The sequence below is a fragment of the Ambystoma mexicanum genome, chromosome 9 (genome assembly GCF_040938575.1).
Source record: "Ambystoma mexicanum isolate Mex_15411 chromosome 9, UKY_AmexF1_1, whole genome shotgun sequence".
NCBI lineage: Eukaryota > Metazoa > Chordata > Amphibia > Caudata > Ambystomatidae > Ambystoma > Ambystoma mexicanum.
This window is the reverse complement of record NC_090931.1, coordinates 270,120,346-270,141,724: the sequence shown is the minus strand read 5'-3', so window position 1 is coordinate 270,141,724 and position 21,379 is coordinate 270,120,346.

The window sequence follows — 21,379 nt, the reverse complement described above, 5'->3', positions numbered from 1 at the left end:
GCCTTGGTTTGTCTCTGAGGTAGTTTTGACACAATCCGACGTCCATATTTCCATCATGGGTGCTTTCCTCACATTATAGTTTCTACTGCAGCAAGCTTCTTTATGTCTCATCTACCTTGCGTTTCTGCGTATATACATTTGCTACTTCTCTTCTCACTTGTCTTCTTGGTATTTATGATTTCTTCGTGCCTGCATACATATTTCTCTTGTTTCTTCAGCTACTTTATCATTCTTTAAGTATTTGCCTCCCATTTCAGTGTGTCTTAGTATCTCCTCTTCATGATTTCACTTTACTCAGGTCTGATTTCATTTACAGCTCTTCTATGTCGAATGGTGTTTGCCGACATCCTTCCACCACATCAGTGCGAGGGTACAGTCGATACGGTTGTCTGAGTGCATAACATCTCCCATATCTTCTATGAGGTATTGGGATAATACTTGGTGTCATGTACAGAGTCTTCCTGCTATTCTTCCAGGATGACGGAGGTGAGGGGGTGGGCACTAGAGATGATGTAATCTACATCTCTGCATCTCTCTAGGTACAGAGAGTAAGGGGTCCCACATGGGGCAGATCCCACTATTCTTGCACCTACAAAACATTGAACAGGACACAATAGACCCTTTTATATCACATTCTGCTATGCGGTTTTATTCTACACAATATTTACAGTTTACGCTTTGCATGTTGTTTTATTGTGAATTCACACCAAGGAAGCTACTTATATGTTTGTCTATGACTGTTCCACATGAAGCTCAACAATCTCAACAGTGGATGGGGTGTGTATGTGTGTGTGCGAATGTGTGTGTGCGTGTGCGTTCATGTGTGTGTGTGTGTGTCTGTGTTAGGGGTTGGAGTATAAAAGAATACTGGAACTATGTTCCCATCTGCACCGTGCCCTTCGTCTCCACCCCACCGGCCCTGCCCCACTCCCTTCCAACCCCATACTCACCCTCACTCTGAGCCCCAATTCAAACCCCATCTTTGGGCCCTGCCTTTGCTCCACTCCATAAGGCTGTGTTTTACAGCAGTACTATCAAGATTGCAGAAACCACAGTGAAGCAAAACTTATTTCAATGACCACCATTAATTTGAGTATTGTCCCCAAAGCATGCAGCTTCGTACAGCATTCCCTTTCCAATCACCCATCATTTGCACCTCTAAAGGACATGACCAGGGCTATAGCAACACCTCCCACCCCTCCCTTTATCTGTACAGAACTCTGTGTCTGAGGCAATAATGCTCAATTGCAGGAGACAATGCTAAGCCGTCTATTGAGATAAACAATAGCAATCCAGCACGCGAGATAGCTCTGTAAGATGTGACACTGGAGTGTTACCAGCAGGGCCCATGCTAGATAGTCCAGTAGGGGAGAAATAAAAAGTGCCCATCCCTGTTGTCCTGTAATGGTGCTTAAGGGGACATGAAGTAAGGGAACAATGTCGGATTTCCCCGAAAGTTACGGGAACTGTGTGCCCTTTAGTTCCCGCCCACTTCGACCCGTGGAGCGTGGATATTTTTGCAATGTTCCTGCCACAAGGTTGAAGGCTCTGTCACCATGCAGCATCTTATCAGTCCTGTTTTCGAGACGGACACAAACATTGTTTTTTTATTTATTATTTGTTGTTTTGTCTTGGCAGGTCTCCCACAGCGCTGTGGTCACACGAGCGTTCGCATGCAAATACTGGCTTCGCCGTCAACTGTACAAAGCGCCTCCGTATTGTGCTCTTGCTTTGCATGGGGCAGGATGGACAAGGACGATTCTACGCAGTGGTGGAAATGGGAAAAAAATGGTGGGGATCCCACGAGAGCTGGGGCGGAGTTTGGGGGGGGGGGCGGCGCTGCCCAGGATGCAGGGTTTAGGGGGGCGGAGCTGGCAGATGACCTCCGATTAAAGCAAAAGTCCAAAATAATAGTTTTAAACGGTGTAATTTCTTTCATGCTGCTTCTTTTCCAAACTGTATATCAATTCCACTTTATACCACTTCCATGGCACTGGTGATGAGTTACTACACTGTGCGGATAATAGTTTTGACCACTGTTGCTGAGTAAATATTGTTTAAAATGCACAATTTGCGTCCCATTTTATAAAAAAAAACTTCCCCTTGGGTACTATTCAAATACAGTGATTTGTGTTCGCCATAAACAATGTTTTCTTTTGCTTAAAGCACACCCGGCACGGCTCCTGCAGCTCCCCTCTGAAAACAGTTGGGTGTGTGGTGTTAATAGGGGTATCTATTTATGCAATGTTTGTCGGATACCTGTATATTTATTTATTTATGCAATGTTTATCGGATACCGGTATATTTATTTATTTATGCAATGTTTGTATCCGGCAAACATTGCATAAATAAATAAATAATTCAGGTCCATGTTTATGAAAAACATTGCATACATAAATAAACCGGGTTGTGGGTGGGGACCAGGTCCTGGCTGAGGACTATAACTTCCTCTTGTGTCCTCTTGCATGGGATCACCAGAGGAAGTTACAGTTTGCTCGCATGCGCTTTTTTCCCCCCTTCTCCCCAGGCAATGACCAGCGCTGATTCTACGTGAAGATTTGCCCTTGGAACAATAGCTGTTTAAACCCCTCCATACTTGTTGGCCCATTTCGGAGCCGGCTATGGAAGTGTTCAAAAATGGCGTCTACATTTCTCACGCCTGAAACAACTCCAGAGAAACGCTGTTCTGCCTCCCTCCCGTAGGCAGTGTCTTGAGTGACCACACCGCAAGTTTAAACAAAACCACGCCCACCCTCAAATGCTCGCTACTTACACATGGTCATAGATGACTAGCATGGACTTGCCAGGAAAAGTTACACTTGTGTTGCTAATTAGATCCGCCTTTCTAGTCTTGTACCAGTCTCACACAAGACTGGAGGCCAAAAGAGAAACATGTACCTGCGTCCGCGGATGCCACCATATGTCTACCAGTCTATCAAAGTCCTATATCTCCGTATAACATAGACAGGTTCTTCCAAGCGTCGCATGACAACAGAATTACAATACTAGCACAACTCCCCACTCTTCGTAGTAGCGTGAGGCTAGACGTGCTCACTTTCATTGGCCTCCAGCTGTGCACCAGAGTCTTTTCCCCAAGGACCTGTCTGCGGTATCTGAGGAGGCATGAACACAGTTCAAATGCACCAAATCACGCTGGTTGAATTCACTAGCGCGTGGACACACATGGTTCACAGAATGTTTTCCTATGTGATTGCACCATTATAAAACGCTTCCATGAATTAGGCCCACAATGTACTCCAGAAGGCATTAAATAGCTAACTCAAAGCTAGGTCCAGGGGCCTAGCTTCAGCGCGGCGAGGATAGCTGGGCAATGTCTGCAGTCAATGGGCAGATATTTGGAAAAGGAAGACATATATTCCCAGTGATTTGGGTAAAACTTGAAAACACACTTGTTCTCGCTGTATTGTAAGGTGACTGTTCTATGACTTGTGGAGTGACTGCTTAAGAGCCTTTGCAGTTCGAGCACCTGCCACGGGTGTATACCACAGTGTACATAGATGCTGGAAGAGGTTTCAACTGTTTATAGTCATTGCATCGAATGCCAAAGCATCGAATGCCTTACCATCTAAAAAAAGCATCGAAAAAAAGCATCAAATGCATTTAAAAACAAATATTTATGGGGTCCTACCCATGCCCCCCAACCTCCCTTTTTTAACCTTTCAAACCCCAATACAATTAAAATAAACCCTTTACCTTTAAAAAAAACTGCATTAGAAGGCATTCGATGCTTTGGCATTCGCTGCAATGACTAGATACCGGTTTCAACATCTGTATTTCTGTTTAAGAAAAGTGGAACTGCGGGAATGGCCACAGGGTCAGAGGTAGCTCTTGAGGGTTGCCCGAGTCGCAGCCGCACTTATCAAGAAGGGAACTGAAGAAATCAAGTGAAAGCCTATTTAAAAGGACCTAACTTTCTGAGGCCAAAGTACAATTCCCTGATCTAAGTCCCAAATTCCTGGGCTTTCTACTCCCAGAGAAGTGTATGACACGCCACTCACAGCCTCAGGGCTATTTATCGTGCCCCGGCACACTTCTCTTACCTTGCCTGTATTGACCTGGGCCTCCATTTAGGCATTGGTGCCTGCCCTGATCTGTGTCTTTGTGTTGCCCTTGACTCACTTCCTGAATGGTGCGATGCACCTTGATTATTCTAGCAGGCAACACCTGTATCGCACCCCTCTCCCTCTCAGGGTTTCTCTCCAGCACAGCGCTGTATGTTCCCTATTTGCTGTAGAGATTTTAATGGACGTCATCGGGTTGGTAGCCTCTTCATACTAGGGTATTAGCACTTAGGATCCCCATGCCTCGGTTCTCAAAAGTCCGCAAGATCATTTAGGTTGGGCTGGTTATTATGCAACTTCCAGCAAATTCTGGGCTTGAGCCCCTAGCTGGCTTCACCTGCTCACAGTCTCTGGGCCAAAGTTCTCAGCAGCCCTCCCGATCTAAACTGTCCCTCTAACCTGGCCTCTGTGAAACTGAGGGTTATCTAGGACAGCCACCTCCTTCTATCTCTCTGAGTTTCTATTTGCCCTCGGTGGCTTGGCCAACACAGGTTCTGGGTTGGTAATGCTTCTACTCCTTCTCCACTTACTGTCTTGCTTCTCTCTCTCTGTTAGGCTGGCTTAGCAGCCGCAAGGTCAGAGGTTTGCGCCTCCTGTTATCCAGAGGCTGGGAGAGTGATTGGGAGAATGTGGAATCGGATTCCTGGGTCTGTTTACTCATTAGGTTTGTTTCTCGTGATTGGTGCTTACCTAATGGGGCTGCCGCCTCCCCATGTGTATGGGTCTTTCTATCACTTCACCTCAGGCGTTGCATGTCATTTAATAATCTGGGATTGATCCTAGCTAGTCCAATGTTTAAGAAAAACGTTGTCTACCCGGTTAAGGTTAGGCAGGAGTGTCATGGTGAGCCCTGGAATCAGCGTTCCGACTCTGGTGGTTGCGGGTAAGTGGAATCTGTATACTTTAGTCTGTGTGCACCAAGCGCGCCCATCCAATCCCTGTGATTTCTGCTGCTACCTAAAGATTTGTTTCTGTTCCAGTTTGTGTTTCATGCCAGAACTTGTGCAATCAGTGTGATTTCCTTAGTGTTTCTTCCATTAGATAGCAATTTGCCCCCCCTGAACCTGACTCCAAACCAGTGGTATTCAAACTTTTCTATGCTGAGCCCCCCACTGAGTAAAAATATTGCTGCTGCCCCCCCCAGATGCCACATCTGCTATATTTTCTATTATAAGCCATCACCGTAATCTCTTTTTGAAGAGCCGCCCCACCCCCCAGTCCTCCTGGTGGAAAACCACTGCTCTAGGCCCTCGCCCCAAGTGCTAAGGATGCACACTTTCTTTGAGGAAACTGTGAGGGCTCTTCTTTGGCCTGAGCATCTGCAGAACCCATTGAATCGCCCAACGGAGGACTGGGGGAGCGCTGGAGACTTCTCCATTTACTACCTCAATGGGTCGCGTCAGTGTCACGGGCCACGCGGCTTCCGCTGGCCACCAGAACTCCCCAGCCTTCCTCTTTGGGTGCTGCACATTTAACCTCGTCACTCAGCAGATAAGAAACCAAATATGATAGAAGTCGGATGGAATTCTTCCACATCTTCTCCATGGAATCATTTCACTAAAATCATTGGGGTGGCAGAGTTGGGGTTGTATTTATATATGCTAAAGTGATCATTTGCAGTAAACATTCTCAAATAGTAAAAAGAGCCAATTTGCATTGTTAGTACAATTAAGAATGAACCTATAAAGTAACAGCTTAAAAAAACACACAGCAACCTCACCTCAAAAATAACAGTTTAAAAAACAAATCTGATCACACAGCTTTTACCAAAGGCTTCTATGACTTTAGCGCTCCAGACAACTTGATTCTGGCCAAATTGAAAGCGATTGAGATATAAGGTGAGACACGGAGAGTGAGAAAGAGAGAGAGAAGGAGAGAGGGGGGACAGGGAGAGAAAAACAGCACAAAGGGGTAGAGAGAGAGAGAGAGAGAGAAAGAGGGAATGTTGACATAGTTACCTTATTTCCTTTTATAATGAATGCTTTAGCAAATAAAACACACCAGCAGCTGTGGCGAGTGTAGCATAGGTCCACCGACGGATCTCTTCCACATAGAAAGAGTCAGAGACATACTGTGAGCCAGAGAGAGACACGGGGGGCGAAGAAGGACCAGAGAGAGAGATTGAGACAGAGAGTGAAAGACAGAGAGAGAGGGTGTGGGTGGGTGAGGGTGTTGGGGGCGCGGGGGCGGCACTATATCAGAATATGACATGCTGAGTAAAGCTAGTTCATGCATATCCTCTTGAAGGTCTATCACTGTCTCCACACACACACACATACATGCCTGGCACTCTCGCACACGTTTATTTGACATCATCCAATATTATATCCAAATGTTAAATGTTACAGCAATAAATCTGTCTAAACCTCATGGATCTGTGCTGCTGAAACTGTTAGCAAAGTCACTGCATGGTAATGCTGGAGCTGAGATGGAAGTCTTAATACTGACATGAACCATTTCTGGCAATACCTTGAAGCAGGCATGATAAGGTTTTTGAGTGATGTAGAAAATGGCATAGTACTATTGAAACGGACATTGCAGTCTTACAACTGTCGTTGCAGGCAACGTTAAACCAGCATGGGCAATGTCTGAGGTAATGCAGAAATTGGTGTGGGGATATGTGCTTAACTGTGACAATATTAACCTGGCACTGCAATGTGGAAAATGGCATCATAGTTTTGACACCGTGCATAATATAGGCAACATGAATCTGGTGCATGCATGGTGAACTTTGAATGGTCATTTTTGAGGCGGAAATGTAGAAACAGGCACGACAATCTGTGCTTAACAAAGGCAAAAACAAACGGACACATCAATGTTGAAACTGACATAAGCACAACAAGGGGAGTGATGTGATGGGTTGAAGGTTTTGAATTAATCTTAAACCTCTGACACTGCTCTGGGCAACACTCGAGACCATTGTTCTTCAGCCTGCCAAGCCATTACAATAAGGGCTTGGTCCCACCCAAAAAGGGGCCGTTCTGCCCAAACTGCTTGGTCACATCCTTTATTCACTAGACCACAAGCATGTTTAGGCCTCGTTGGACATTACCAAGTCGGTGTAGTTTGGGTGTCCAGGTTCAGGAGGCTCGGGACCCACGTCTGGGCATACCTGTCCCACTCGAGGAGACTTTAACCAAACAAAAGCGGTGATGGCTGGAAGGTTTTGCATTAATCTAAACCTCCGGCGTTGCTCTGGTCAACCCTGCATACCACCCAACTTCCGCCTGCCAAGCCATTACAGAAGAAGAAAGACCATAAGAAAAACAGGCTTGTGCTAACCCCCAAAGGGGCAGTCCAGCCCAAACTGTTTGGTTACATCCCTTCTACACAAGATCAGAAGCAGACCCAGACATGTTTCAGTCTCCTGGGCATTATAGGTGAGGTATAGCTTTGGTCTAATCCTATGAAACTGCCATGGAGGGAATCTGAAAAGGTCATGGCAATTTTCAGGGACCAATACAAAATGAGCTTGGCAATATGGTCAACAACCGGGCAGTATGAAATTTGCATGTTGATGTTGAAATTGGCATATCAGTTATGGGAGGCAATGTGAAAGCATTAGGAAGTTGGACTTCAAGGGGCCTTATTCAATCGTTCTCTTCTCAGTCTCTATGTAACAGATATTTAGGAACTTAGACTTCCAATCCCAGTATTCACTATTTCTGCTTTCAGTCCTTTTAAAAAAGGGATTAAGGATCTTTGATTTCAAGTTCTAGCATGCATGTTTCACTTTCCAATGGCTTTCACATAATTATCATTTACTATTTTTACAACACAATTAAATACATTTGAAAATGAGAATTGAGTTAGGGTCAAGGAAGTATATGAAATTACACAAGTACAGAATAGATAAATGTAAAAAAATCAGCATTCTGGAATTTAAGGAAAACAAATAAACATTTATAAACATTTATTGTGACACACATTATTATGGGAAAAAGCCATTTAAATGATTCACTTTTTCTAACAGTAGGCAGAATTATTCGTGTCACCCCCTCCAGTATAAATCACATGCTAAATGCTTTGTAAACTCACATAGCATGCTAATGTGTCCACCATCCTTTTTTGAAATATCTTCCTGATATTTTTGGCACATTGAAAAATGTAAGTAAAAGACTGATTATATTCAAATATAGCTATTGTACTGTGGGGTGGGTCGGAAGGAGTCGGGCTCTTGGAGGACATTCTCCAATTTACTTTTATTTAAATGAGAAGAGAATGGCCTAGCTTTCCCTATTCCAAAGGGGTTTCCCTACCTATCTAAAGGACCCCAAAACGTGCTCGTCTGTTGCCAGGAAGTCCCAAAGAAAGAAAGGTCCTCCGTCCAAATCTAGTTCTACCCTGACCCCACTACTAAGAAACTAAACTTAAACAGTTCCAGAAGATTGGCTTGATTTTCCTGAGATACCAATCTTTCCTGACGGCTTCTTTATAGCAATGTCCTTATTCTGGTTGTTATTTGTTATTATTATTATTATTATTATTACTGTTTATTTCTTATAAAGCGCAGCCCGCCCATGGGCCTCAGTGCGCTGACCAAAAAACAAAACAAAACAGAACAAAGACAGAGAAAACACAGAGACAGGCTGCAGTAAAATAACCTAGCAAGACAACAAGCGAAGTATCAAATAGAAGGGTTTTTACGGCAGTCGTAAAGCTAACCAAGGCAGGAATACAGCGCAAGGTGCCTGGCAAGGTGTTCCACAAAGTCGGAGCAATATGATTGAACATGGTACACTGGATCTTGAAGTGGCATAGCTCCAAACGATCATCATCATTCGACCGTAGTGTGCGCTCGTTTACTGTGTCGAAAGAGATAAATATGGCTAGCCTCATGTACGTATTTATGAGTGAGAGACAAAATCTTGTGAGAGATGCATGCCTTAACAGGCAGCCGGTGAAGCGACCTCTTAGCCTGCGATATATGACCACGACGTGAGAGACCAACAACAACTCACACAGCATTGTTCTGAATGACCTGCAGCTTTGCCAGGTTAGACTGTGAAGGACCAGCAAGAAGGCCATTACAGTAATCAATGTTAGAGCTGATGATTGTACAAGCTAGGATGGCACAGTTGTGATCTGACAAATAAGGCCGGATCTAGACACAGGTGGATCGAAGATAGTTAACATGCTGATTCATTGTCAGTTCCACATACAGAATTACTCCCAGAGTTTTAACCTCTGAGGATACAGGAATGGCACTTAATCACAAGCTAACTTCCTAAGGTGGGTTCAAGTGCCCAGGATCAGTAGCTCAGTTTTGGTATCATTAAGTGCCAGTGCATTCTGTGCCATCCAGGCCTGAATAACCGAGTAAATGTAATTAGTGGCCATAGAGTCATTTTCAAAGGTGCTCGATAATTTGAGGAGTATCTGTGTATCATCTTCCTAATTAAACACCAGGAGTATCCAATAAATCAAAAAGAGGATGACGATTATCGAGCAGAATCATCAGTAATGGTCTCTCTTTTTTCTTGAATTGATTCTTTTAATTCCTCTACAACATTCCTGGATTTCATATTCTCTTTAACAAAGTATTTGGAGCAAACTTCCTCATGATACTTTCTCACTTGTTGGTTGGCAGTTTCAGACCTTCCACAGTCTATTGATCCAGGTTCTCTCAGCTTGGTTGTGGTTTCTGCCCACTTGATGTTTCCCCACTTATGCAGTCTCTCTTTATCACCACTTTCTGTACTTGACAAACTTGTCTCTCCCCCTCTGTTACCAGACTTTATCTTTGCAGCTTGTTGCTCATATAATATTTTCCCTTTGTAATTAGGTTATGGTTTGGAACCTTCATAGATTTCCCATCCAGGATTATTCAATGCCCTCCTTCTCGGTTTTATAAAGGTTCAATTACATAGATTTATGTTAAGTAAAGCTTTGTCAGTACTGGGACGAGTTCCTCTTCTTGTCTTCCATTGCCGCCGTCAACCTCCCAGTTCTTCCATTGTCCCTGTTACCTAGCTGCAGGCTGGGGAACGCTGCAGGATCTTGCTTTCACTCGGGTGCTCTTCTCCGGTCTGGGTTTCTCCTTCCTTCTCTTCATTGCGCCCTCCTCTCTAGCTGTCCTTCTGCTGTATGTGGAGTGAGCGATTGGGAATCTGCTGGTGTTCTCAATGACTCTTTCGTTCTGCGTCCTTCTTGGTCTCCTGTTCTAGGCTTCCCTTACATCGCACACAGGCTATACTGCTTGGACGCTGCTCATGCTTCTGGTTACCTTCTTGGATGGTCTCAGCATGGTTGGTTGGGCGCCCTGCCCACCACGGTAGAGACGTGGTCTCGCCACCACCTTCAGCAGGACTCTGCTTTCCTGCAGTACAATGTTTCTCCCATTGTTGGATACGCCAGGCCTCCAGCATCTCACTCTGGCATTCAGCCACTCCTCGAATGTTACGGGCTCCGCAAATGTTCTGTGGTCTGCCTCCTTCAGGCATGCTCATGTCAGGGAGCGCTCCCGGTACAGGATACTCTCTGCTTTTCCAACTTCCTCCACTGGTCCCATTTAAATACATGACCTCTTAAAGAGATATTGTCATTTCCTTCTTCGTGCTGGTAGGTTCCAGCATTACCTTCAGTCAAACAGTTATATTGAACATTAGTCTTTGTAGCAATTAATCCCATTTATGCTACTAGGCTGCATGTCTTAGGGAGTTCCTCACAGGAATGGGAGTCCTTGTCACCTAAGAGGGAGTCTCTCCCAGTGAGGTCCCACTTGCCCAAACCCTTAGGGAGGGTCTTGAGGACCAAGCCAAGAAGCTAAGGTTTTATCAGGCTGAAATCAACTAGCATTGGATACAAATCGTGGGAAAGAACAAACCTCCTGTTCAAAAGACACAAACAAACAAGGAAGATGTCAGAGGTCTACTAAAAAATAGTATTTTAAAGACAATGAAAGCTTAAAATCATGGTCTCCAGTCACGCGGAAGGATGAAGTTGGACGAGCAAGATGCGCACACCTATACATGAGGGCAGAGCGTGCCTTCACTCCCCTGATTCTCCACAGTACAGAACAAACTCAAGGCCGAGCTTCAAAGCCTAATTGTCTATGCTGACCACTGAGGTGATGATAGATTCATATGCTAATTGGTGGGAAGCTGGGGTTAAGACGAGCTCACCAGAGTGCCAACTAATTGTAGGGGACCGCGTAATTAAGGGTCCTATAGTTTGTGTAGCCAATGGAATGTTGTGTATTTAGTGACGTTCATAGTAGCCATTTTTAGGGGAGGGCTTAGTTGCCTAAGAAACCTATCACTTTCACTCACTGTCACATATTAGTATAGATCATATACTTAGATGTTCACTTAGAGCCTATCACAGTTGCCACTAGGTTTTGTAGTTTGCCATGTAGGATGGCGTTGGTAGTGACGTAGGTCAACGTCAATGATGATGAGTTTTTGATATATAATCTCAGTTCTTTATGAAAGTCGTTGAGTAACAGGATCGAGCGAATTTTTTGATTTTTGTTGTGCTCCCTGTTTTAGACAATTGAAAATAAAACTGTTATCCTTTTTTACCAACTGAGTCATTTTGATTATTGATGTATGAATAAAATCTGCACCCCCATCCATCTCTGGGGTAATTGCTACTCATCTTGAAGGGTTGAGGTTATTCAGTTCAGGGGCATGGCCCAACGGGTGTCTGGCAGCTTGGGCAAGCACTGCTGAGCCCTGCCAGGCATCCCTTTGCAGCAATCATCACCCTTGCACCTTGGGTGCGGGTGTAATGATCCCTGCGGCATCACTAAGTTAAACGGAGATCTGGTGAGGGTTGGTGCCACCATTAAGAAAAGGTGTGGTGCCGACCCCTGCCAAGCCTTCCTTTAGCTAAGCGATGCAGCGATCTTCGCCCTCTGACCATAGGGTGATTGCTGCACTGTCTAGTTAAGTTAAAGGGATGAGTGACTACAGCCTGTGCCACCACTAAGGAAGACAAGGCCTTTTTTTATAAAGCCCGAAGCTCCTGCGCATGAGTGAGAGCTTTAGGCTTTCTATAAAAAAGGTGTTGGCTTCTAGTATCCTCGTCAGGTGGGGCTAACAGGGGACTTTAGTGAGCCCTGGCAGTGCCCCATCTAAGAAAGTTTTTACGGAGATTGCCAGGGCTCTGCCCGGTCTAGCCCCAGCCCACTTAAATCCCTGATGCTGCCTGATACGGTAGAAATTTAGATGGCAAACTGTGAATGCCAAAAACGTTTAGAACACTCAGTGGGATAGCTAACGATTTAAGCACTCCCCTCACATATGGAGCAGCCAGCCCTTTACTGATTCGAATCACGTCCAACTTGTGAGGTCGCTACATTGACTTCTGTTGAATAGGATTATAATATGTGTTATTACACTGCTTGGAAGCTGGATGAATTGGGGCATTAGGTGTTACATAAAAACGTGATGTTATCATTAACATTTTTTCAGTTAATATCATAGAACACAAAACCAGAACAAGAGTTAATCAGTGATTTATATTATGAACAGGGGCAGAGTGGGGAGCACAGTGGACACCACTGCAGCCCCTGCTGTGCCCGGCACAGCTGGAGAGTGGCCCAAGGCCTTTATATGTCTGCAAGTGCTCGGAATGTTAGGCCACAACACATTTCTCTGAGAGCCGCTCATTTTCGGTTTCTCCTCCCCAGGCTGGCATTATGGTCCGGTTCATTGCCTCTCCTCATTGGAGAGTTTGTGCGATTGGTAACCATATGTGGAGGGTGAGAAATCCATTTGTATTTGTCTTAGGCCATTAACATGAAAATACAATACACAACACTACAACACCATCACAATACATTTGACCATAAAGCTATCCAAATACAACAAAATAAGGACTATATAAAACTGAATTAAAATTGTCTATCAAGTATTCTAAAAGCAGCTTTCACATATTCCCAAATATTCACTAATATAATACTAATGGCATTGCAACGTAACAGCGACATTGCCTCCTCTGTAGCTATAATATTATAATGAATACAATGCCCACTCGCTATTAGCCTACTTGTTTGAAAAACATTTGACCTTTTACCTTTGATCGAATTTTTTTGATCGTTTTCTTGGTTGAAATTTGGTCAAATGTAATATATATATATATATATATAGGGTGGGGGGGGGCTGCAGGGGATCTCCTCCTCTCATTTTCCACCAAAAAGGTCAAATATTTTCAACCAAGTGGACCTAAACCGCCCCTTCAGCCAGTCTATCCTAAAATCAGTCAGCAGGTTGCAAATCAGCATAAAATGGGGACCATCTTCGATAGCCCCTACACCCACAAGAGCAATTCCTATTATTAGTCCACCATGACATGCGACGCCCTTGAACGGAAAACATTCAGTCTTATCATTGGGATCGCCTGTGTTTCCCGGAGACCTTCGTTTAATTGTTGCATTATCTTCGAAAGTCGTAGCGCGAGACAGGGTAAAATATTTCCAAAAGCTCAAGATTGAAATACAACGCATAGCATCATTAATTAATTAATTTTTCATTACTTGAGAAACAGGATTCGAACCTGTGTTAATCTGCGTTGTTTTGCTTCCAGGAGAAATGCATTGCCCTGAGCTGTTCTCCCCGCCCCTACAAAATCATCTTCTAACAACTTTTTAGGTTTGTCTTATTTATTCGACCATTCCTAAACCAGGGATACTTTACGCCCATAGCATTTGCGATGTTTGGATTTTCAGAGCTATTAGTGCAAACTTTATGAAAGAATTGTACAGGTGTTCATTCCGCAAGGAGTCTTATACGTGTACACCCAGCCCCACCCGTAATGCCTCCCAAGTGTGTAATGTGTCACCCCCTCCTGGGAGCATGGTATCTCCCAGGGGCTCGTGGCAGTAGCCACGTCACGATACTGAAGTAAAAGGAATGGAGCCTGCAAACCTGGACTTGCTTAAAATGGCCCGGTCATTGGGCAATGTAAAGTTGTGAACATCCGTATGCGTGGAGTGCTTTATGTGGTGCCAGGAACTCTCATTGGTGCTGTTCAGTGGCTGTATACCTCACTCGCCCAGGTTAATAGAGGGTCCTGTGACAATGTAATGAAACCTCCAACGTGCCACCAACCACAACTGGGGTATGTGCTGATTGTGATATCATGTTGTATGTGTTTTGTGTTCGCACCTACTGTCCCAAGTATTGATGATTGGGATGTGTTGAGATGTCCCGTGAATTCTATCATTTGTTTGTTCCCCATGAAAAAGGAGGAGTGTAATGTGTCACCCCCTCCTGGGAGCATGGTATCTCCCAGGGGCTGTGGCAGTAGCCACGTCACGATACTGAATAAAAGAAATGGGCGGTCTCCCGGCATTCAGTCCTCGAGTAACTAACCATGGTGTAGCATGTCTTGATTTCGCAGCACAATGCTGGTGCTGCGTAGCCTGCTGAGGGCCTGCAACGTGGCAGTGCCCCTGCTGGGCAAGGCTGTCCCCCATAGCTGCCAGCCATGAATGTAGAGCCCTTACTGGGCAACTCTACCATCGGGAAAGGGTACTGGGCAACACCGGCGTCATATGGCCTTGCAGGCCTGGGTGCCCCCATGCCAGGGAGGAGCCCGTGTGCTCACGGGCTGACTGGGTGCCCCCAGTCTGGAGCTGTCTGCTGGGTGCCCCCAGCCTGGACGTCACGTCGGGTGCTCCCGACATATGCAGGGTGATCCCTGCCTGTCAGTTCGGTGCGTGACCGCAGCCCATGGTCTGCTGGGTGCCCCCAGCCTTGGCCCCCCTGGTCTGGGTGCCCCCAGACCAGGACATAACAATGTGCAGAGCAAATCCGTATTCCTCCCACAATGCACTTTTTGACTCACAGATTGTCTCTCGCGTGGCCGCCCAGCTGTCACTTAATCCCAAGAAAGACCCTCCCGCTGTTATTTCGGTTGCCATTGACAACAACGTGATGCGCGCACAGCAACACACGAAGCATGGCCACGGGTGGCAATAGGCAAAGGTGGCCGGTGTTTTGCGCTCAGCTTCTTAGAATCGTCAGCCAGTGCCTCCGACAGCAGTGACGATGCCAGGCTCGGCAATCTCTGACATTGAGACTAATTGGATTGGGGGCAGGGGGAGGGGGACGAAGGGGCGGTAGTGGGGGCTGTTTTTTTGTTGGTTGGCTATTTCAGGAGGAGCTGCCCTGAATGCTGCAAAATCAGACCTGGCATTCATCACCTGAGGGGAACGGAAGAGACGCGCAGTTGTTAATTCCAAAAATAAAATAAGCACTTATTCCAAAAAACAAACAATTCCAGCCAAAACATGCACATGCGAAATACACGTAATTCCAAATGAGCCGCGGTTTGTCACACCTGTTTGGGATTCTGGCAATAATAAAACTCATGTAGAAGCGTATTCCTGGCTGTGAAAGTACAAAGGTACTGAGGCGAGGGCGTCTCTGCTGTGGATTGAGGGATGTATGATATGGGGCACTTTCCCCAGCATCGGTCAGCAGGTTTATGCACAATCTAGGATGAGTACAGCAGGGGTGTCATTTCACCAAAATGCCTGGGGTAGCGGAAGTGACATCACACGACCCATGATCTCTGATGACATCACAGGAAGTGCTGTCATTTGACCCCTCCCTCCAGTGACATCAAAGGAAGTTGATGGAACACGACCTTTCACTCCTTGACGAACAGCATGTGGCATCCCATAGCATTGTCCTAAGTACACTACGAAAAATATGGTTGTGATATCATTGTAATGTGGTATACATTTCATATAAGATGTATTGTTAATATCAGTGTGTATAGGCCCATACTACCAAAATACTGTGAATGCAAGCAGACGTCCAAGGCCAAATGATGATGATATGTTATTGTCTAGCACTTACGCTTAAGAGCTTTATATAGAACAAATATGCATACTATATCACCCATCCTGTGTGGGCACTCATTTATCAACCTCAGAAGGATGAAAGGGTGACTAGGCCTTGCTGGGATTCGAACCTGCAGATCACACACACATTGCAGCAGTAAGCACTCAACCCACTGAGCTATCTTACCGGCTATAGGTAACTTACCGGCTATAGTAAAATGAGCAATTACATATCTGAATGTTCTCAAAGTCAGAAAGCAAATTAGTCTCTGTAGTGGATACCATTAAATTGGTAACTGAGATTTAACAGCAGGCCAGTTCATCTACATGTCTGGTGCAAAGCTGGCCACATGTCAAGCCAGCATGGATCTACTTTTCAGGCTTCAGAGTTTGGTAAAATACATACCATTGGGAGGGTTCATAACTGTGTATCAAAGAATTTAGAGTAGCACAGGGAAAGCAGCACACTCACACAGCATCCCGTACTTTAGGCACTCGTTACCTCATACATGTAAACAAACAAACAGACCCACATCCTGAACAGCATGCCATGGAGATAGGAAAGATAGACACGTTACAACAAAGCATTAGTTGTGGCACAATTAAATCAAGGGGCACTTAATGCGCTATGGTCAAACATTTCTAAACTGTACACAAGCTTTTAGACACAAGGATTTTGTCAAGTGACCGAGGACACCGAGATGGAATGTCTTGTGATGATCGTAAAAGAGACAATGGCAGAAAAAAACATGTTATAACTGCAACTGGCGAAAAGCAAAATACATAGTGCGAAATAGATGCTTATTCTACTCTAAAGGCTTTTTGGAAGTTTTTGTCTGCATTGTGAATTTGAGGTGTTTAAGAACAGACTAAATCAGTTACTCACCCCCTGTAGTGTGCTTGAAATAAACCTTTAATGAGTCTAGCATTATATGTATAGATTCCAGAAAGACAAATTGTTTGTTATTCCTATTCTTTCTTATTTAGGGTGACTGCTCCAAGTGTTACACTTGTGAAACCCTCTGTTCTCTTTTTGCGAGGCCTGTACAAGACAGCCAGCCACTCCAGAAACAAAGAACCACATGGCATTGGCCACAGCCCATGACTTCTTTTAGGGGATAGCAAGGGAGATATCAAGGGTCGCAGGTGTGACCCCTGGTGACCCCAAAATGATGTCCCTGGGTGACAGCCTGGTAGGATACTATGGGCCCGATTCAGGGAATGGGGCACAGAAATGGAGCAAGGTCTGCGTGCGAGTCGTGGCGCATAAAAAATATTGCGCGCCACGCATATTAATGGATTTAAAGACGCATTTCTAGCCATTGCGCAAGTAATAACAAGCTGTGTGAGGAGTAACCACAACACACCCCCAAGCATAGCAAAAAGCAGGCAAAAGGATGAACACAGTGCAAGCCTACGTGCCGCCCCTGGCCCACCATCCAGTAGCCCTGTGAAAAGGCGTGCCTCACCGCGCAAGCCCAGGCTGCACCCAAGCAAAAGTGTGCTTTTCGCCTCCCAAGCCCAGGCTTCATCCCAGCGGAATCGCGCGCCTCACCTTGCAATCCCAGGCTGCACCCCAGAGAAAACACGTGCCCTGCTTCGCAAGGCCAAGCTGCACCCCAGCGAAATCCCACCTCAATTCACACTCCAGAGAAAACATGTGCCCTCCCTCGCAAGCACAGGCCGCAGCCCAGAGAACACGCGTGCCCTCACTCGCAAGGCCACGCCTCAACTTGCAACCCCAGGCTGCACCCCAGAGAAAATGTGTGCCCTCCCTCGAAATTGCATGCATCACCTCGCAAGCCAAGGCCACACTCCAGAAAAAATGTGGGCCCTCCCTTGCAAGGACAGGCAGCCCCCTCCAGACTGGACACCCACCAGGCAGCCCCCTCTAGACCAGACACCCCCTCCAGACTGGACACCCCCCCAGGCATCTCACTCCAGACTGGACACCCCCTCAGACTGGACACTGCCCCCAGACATCCCACTCCAGACTGGACACCCCCTCCAGACTGGACACACCCCCCCCAGGCATCCCACCCCATACACATGTGACAAGTGACTGCAATGGCAAGTAGCATGTGCATGTTGGCCATGGCACATTGCCAAGGCATCAAAGCACACTAACTGAATGTGTGCCCACAACAGACGTGAACATACTAATAAAAATGAAAAATACACAAACAATGCCCATGTGCGTCGCAGCCTGAGCATCAATGACCTGGGTGGAAGGTGTGTCAAATTACCTGACAGGGAACAATAACATGACAGGGCCATGTATGGGTGATGGGAAGGCAGTCAGAGAGTGCATGAGTCACAGAGACCAGAGAATCGTGATGCCACTCCGAAATAGCAAACATGGCTACCTACTGCATTCCAGTATCCGAGGTGGAACAACACATGAGGTAAGGCAGTGTGTGACTGCACATGCTGGTGGGCGTGTCTGCATAACATGGGTTTAACACAGCACTGACAAAAAAGATGCCATTAATGGGACCGTGGATCACCTCCAGAGTGAGCCCACCTACCTCCACCCCAACAACACTGATGACAAACAAACAGTGATGCTGCACATCTAAAAGCGAATGAAAACATACAGTGCAGACAGAGCCGTCGGATGGACCCACCCCCACATGTCAGGCATATGTGAATTTTTGCAGCCACAACCATCACTGCAACAACAACACACATGCATGCACGCATCCCACAAGACACATTACTTGCAATTGTGAGATGCACTGGCTGGAAGGTGAAGTATCAAAGTTGCACACACACAAATGAACTGCATGAAGCGTGGAATGTAACCAAATCAAATATGTATTGCATAGAAATATTTACAATCAAAATGAGGAAGGAAGTTGAAAGCAGTCCAGGGGAAAAGATGAAAAGAAATAAAGACACTACACCTTACTAACTATATATATGAAAAAATACGAAGGAAGTTCTGGCCAGTCCCGGGAAAATAATAAATAAAAATGGAAATCTACATTTAAATAATTATTTACATAGGCGGCAGGCTAGTCCCCCTTCCAGATCTTAATCAGCCTTTCCCCCAGGGCTTGGTCCCACGTCATGCTCCCCTACCCCCAAGCAAGCCTCTGTTTTTTGCCTGGAGAGCTTGCAGGTCGTCCAGCATCTGTGTCTCTATGACCTCCGCCGCCCTGCAAGTTGCCTCCAGGTAGACAGCCCGCCTCCTTGCATGACGCAGCACAATCCCAGCCCTGGCCATCACCACTCCTGCTTCCTGTTCCCGCTGCCTCTCTGCCATGATCTGCCTGTCGTATCGTCTGAACAAGGGAGTCAATCTGTGCCTGAGGCATGCCCTCTGCCTCACTCTTGCCACCTGCCTCCTTTGGGTGATCCTAATTGCCTCCTCCTTATTTCCTGCTGCTGCTCCAGTGCCCGGTGCCTGCTAAATTGGTTCCGCCTCCGAGATGATGATGATACAGGGGGCGTACGGCACCTGCACTGCTCATGGGTGCCTGCTGTCCCTCCATTGCCTATGCCCCTGTTAGTGCATGGGTAGGCACTGTGGCCACCTCAGCTGCTGTGCCTTGGACTCGCAACGTGGGCAGGGATGTGATCGCCACCAGACAGGGCATTGGGGATGGGACTGGTGTACAGGGGGCCCTGCTAGTACATGGGCTGGAAAGCACCCTGGAGGACAACTGCTGCACAGAGGAGGAAGTTGAGGAGTTGGTTGCATCAGGGAACATCCCACAGAGTAGAACATACAACAGGCATGTTGTGAGCCATGACATGAGGCAGTATAGCTCACCGTAATGATGTGCAAATAGACTAAGAGTAGTCTGCAGATCATCACGAATAACACCTGTCCGCCTCGTCAATCCTACCAGCAGGGGTATCACATGATCCCGGATGTACACATCACATGGTAATGGGGTGTCGGTCTGGGTGGACACACCAGCCGATAACGGGGGATGGGTCTGGGTGGAGGCATCCCGGCTGGCGCACATTACTGCATTTGATGGCCCAGGGACCGGATTTTGCACAGGCACCTCCACGGTGGCCAGCACAGCCTCATTCCCCTGGGCCAGGACTGCAGTGCGCATGCCAATGTCAACACCCCGGCCTGACCCCATGGGCTATGCTTCAACGGCTAACTCCTCCACCACCCCCTCTGCCAACCTGGATGACTCTGGGGCGTCAACTGGCCCCACCGCAGCTGCGGAGTCCACACCCATCTTCACCTTCTTTGACTTACCCCCAGCAGCCATGCCTGATGTCACCAGTGCTGCCACAGCCACATCGCTTTACCCCAAGATGAGCTGTCACATACTTGCCAACCCTACAGATTTAGGCGGTAGGATACCGCTTTTTAAGCAGTCCTATCGCCTACCGATTTAGTGGCAACAAATACTGATTTTTTATTTTATTTTGGCCTGGATTTAGCAGCCTGTTCAGCCATGGTTGCAGGGTGCGCAAGTACACAGAATCCGAGGAACGTTCTTCAGTGGGGATGTGTCCAAGCTGCTGCTTGGTGTGGTGTGTTCTTACTGGCAGCAGTTCAGCACTTTTGGAATTCAATCTTTAAATGGTTGTTGTTGGTTCAGGGTTTCCAGTGGTAACCTGGCCAAATGGGACATAAAAATGTTGCATAGACTTTATTTCTGACAACTCTGTAATTTGCAAGTTCTCTCCAACTTTGCTGGTGGGTCCCATTGACTTAAGTGATCATGCAGTCCTTTGCCTATACTGTCAGGCAACAGCTAAGAAGCACAGTACATTTCTGAGTGTAAATCCTACAGTTAATTCAGGGGTAATAGAGTTTGTTGGTCTACCATCAACATCAGCCACTTTAATTAAAATCTCAGATCCTGTAGGAAGACGCAAGAAGATCTCCTTAGTTGTCATGATTGGGATCTGAAATGTTTGCTGACAGTTACAATTTACACGCTAAGAAACTGTTCACCGGGTACAAACAAGTAAGAGGGGTTGGACATCTTTTTGATGTGGCAATAGCTAAAAGGGAAAATCTATTGAATTCTACTCTTTGTGATATAGTAAAAAAGGACTTACTGCCTATTAGCAAGAAAAAACACCGTAAAGGGACTGCTAGTGCCATTTATCAAAACTGGTTAAGAGCATATAAGTACAATGAAAATCCACATAACTGGAGAGTGATTGATCGAATACTTAAGACTCACGATACCAAAAAATGTTGGTTCCTACTAAGAAATCTTAGTTCTGTCAATTTAGACCGTCTGGTGTGTGGCATTACCAAAAAAGACTTCGCCCACGCTTATTACTAAAAACTGTTGTTCGACCCTTGTGCTTAAATATCCCGTGGTAAGAACTACCAAGAAAGGCACAAAGGTTTGGCACTACGTCAATGAGGCAGATATTGTTTTATTACATGCAAAGTTAAAATCATCAAGAGCCCTGGGTCCAGACGGACTATGCAATGCGGTCCTTAAGCATGATCCCTGCTATTGGGCTGGTCTGTTACGGGCCTTGTTCCTGCAGATATGTGAGACTG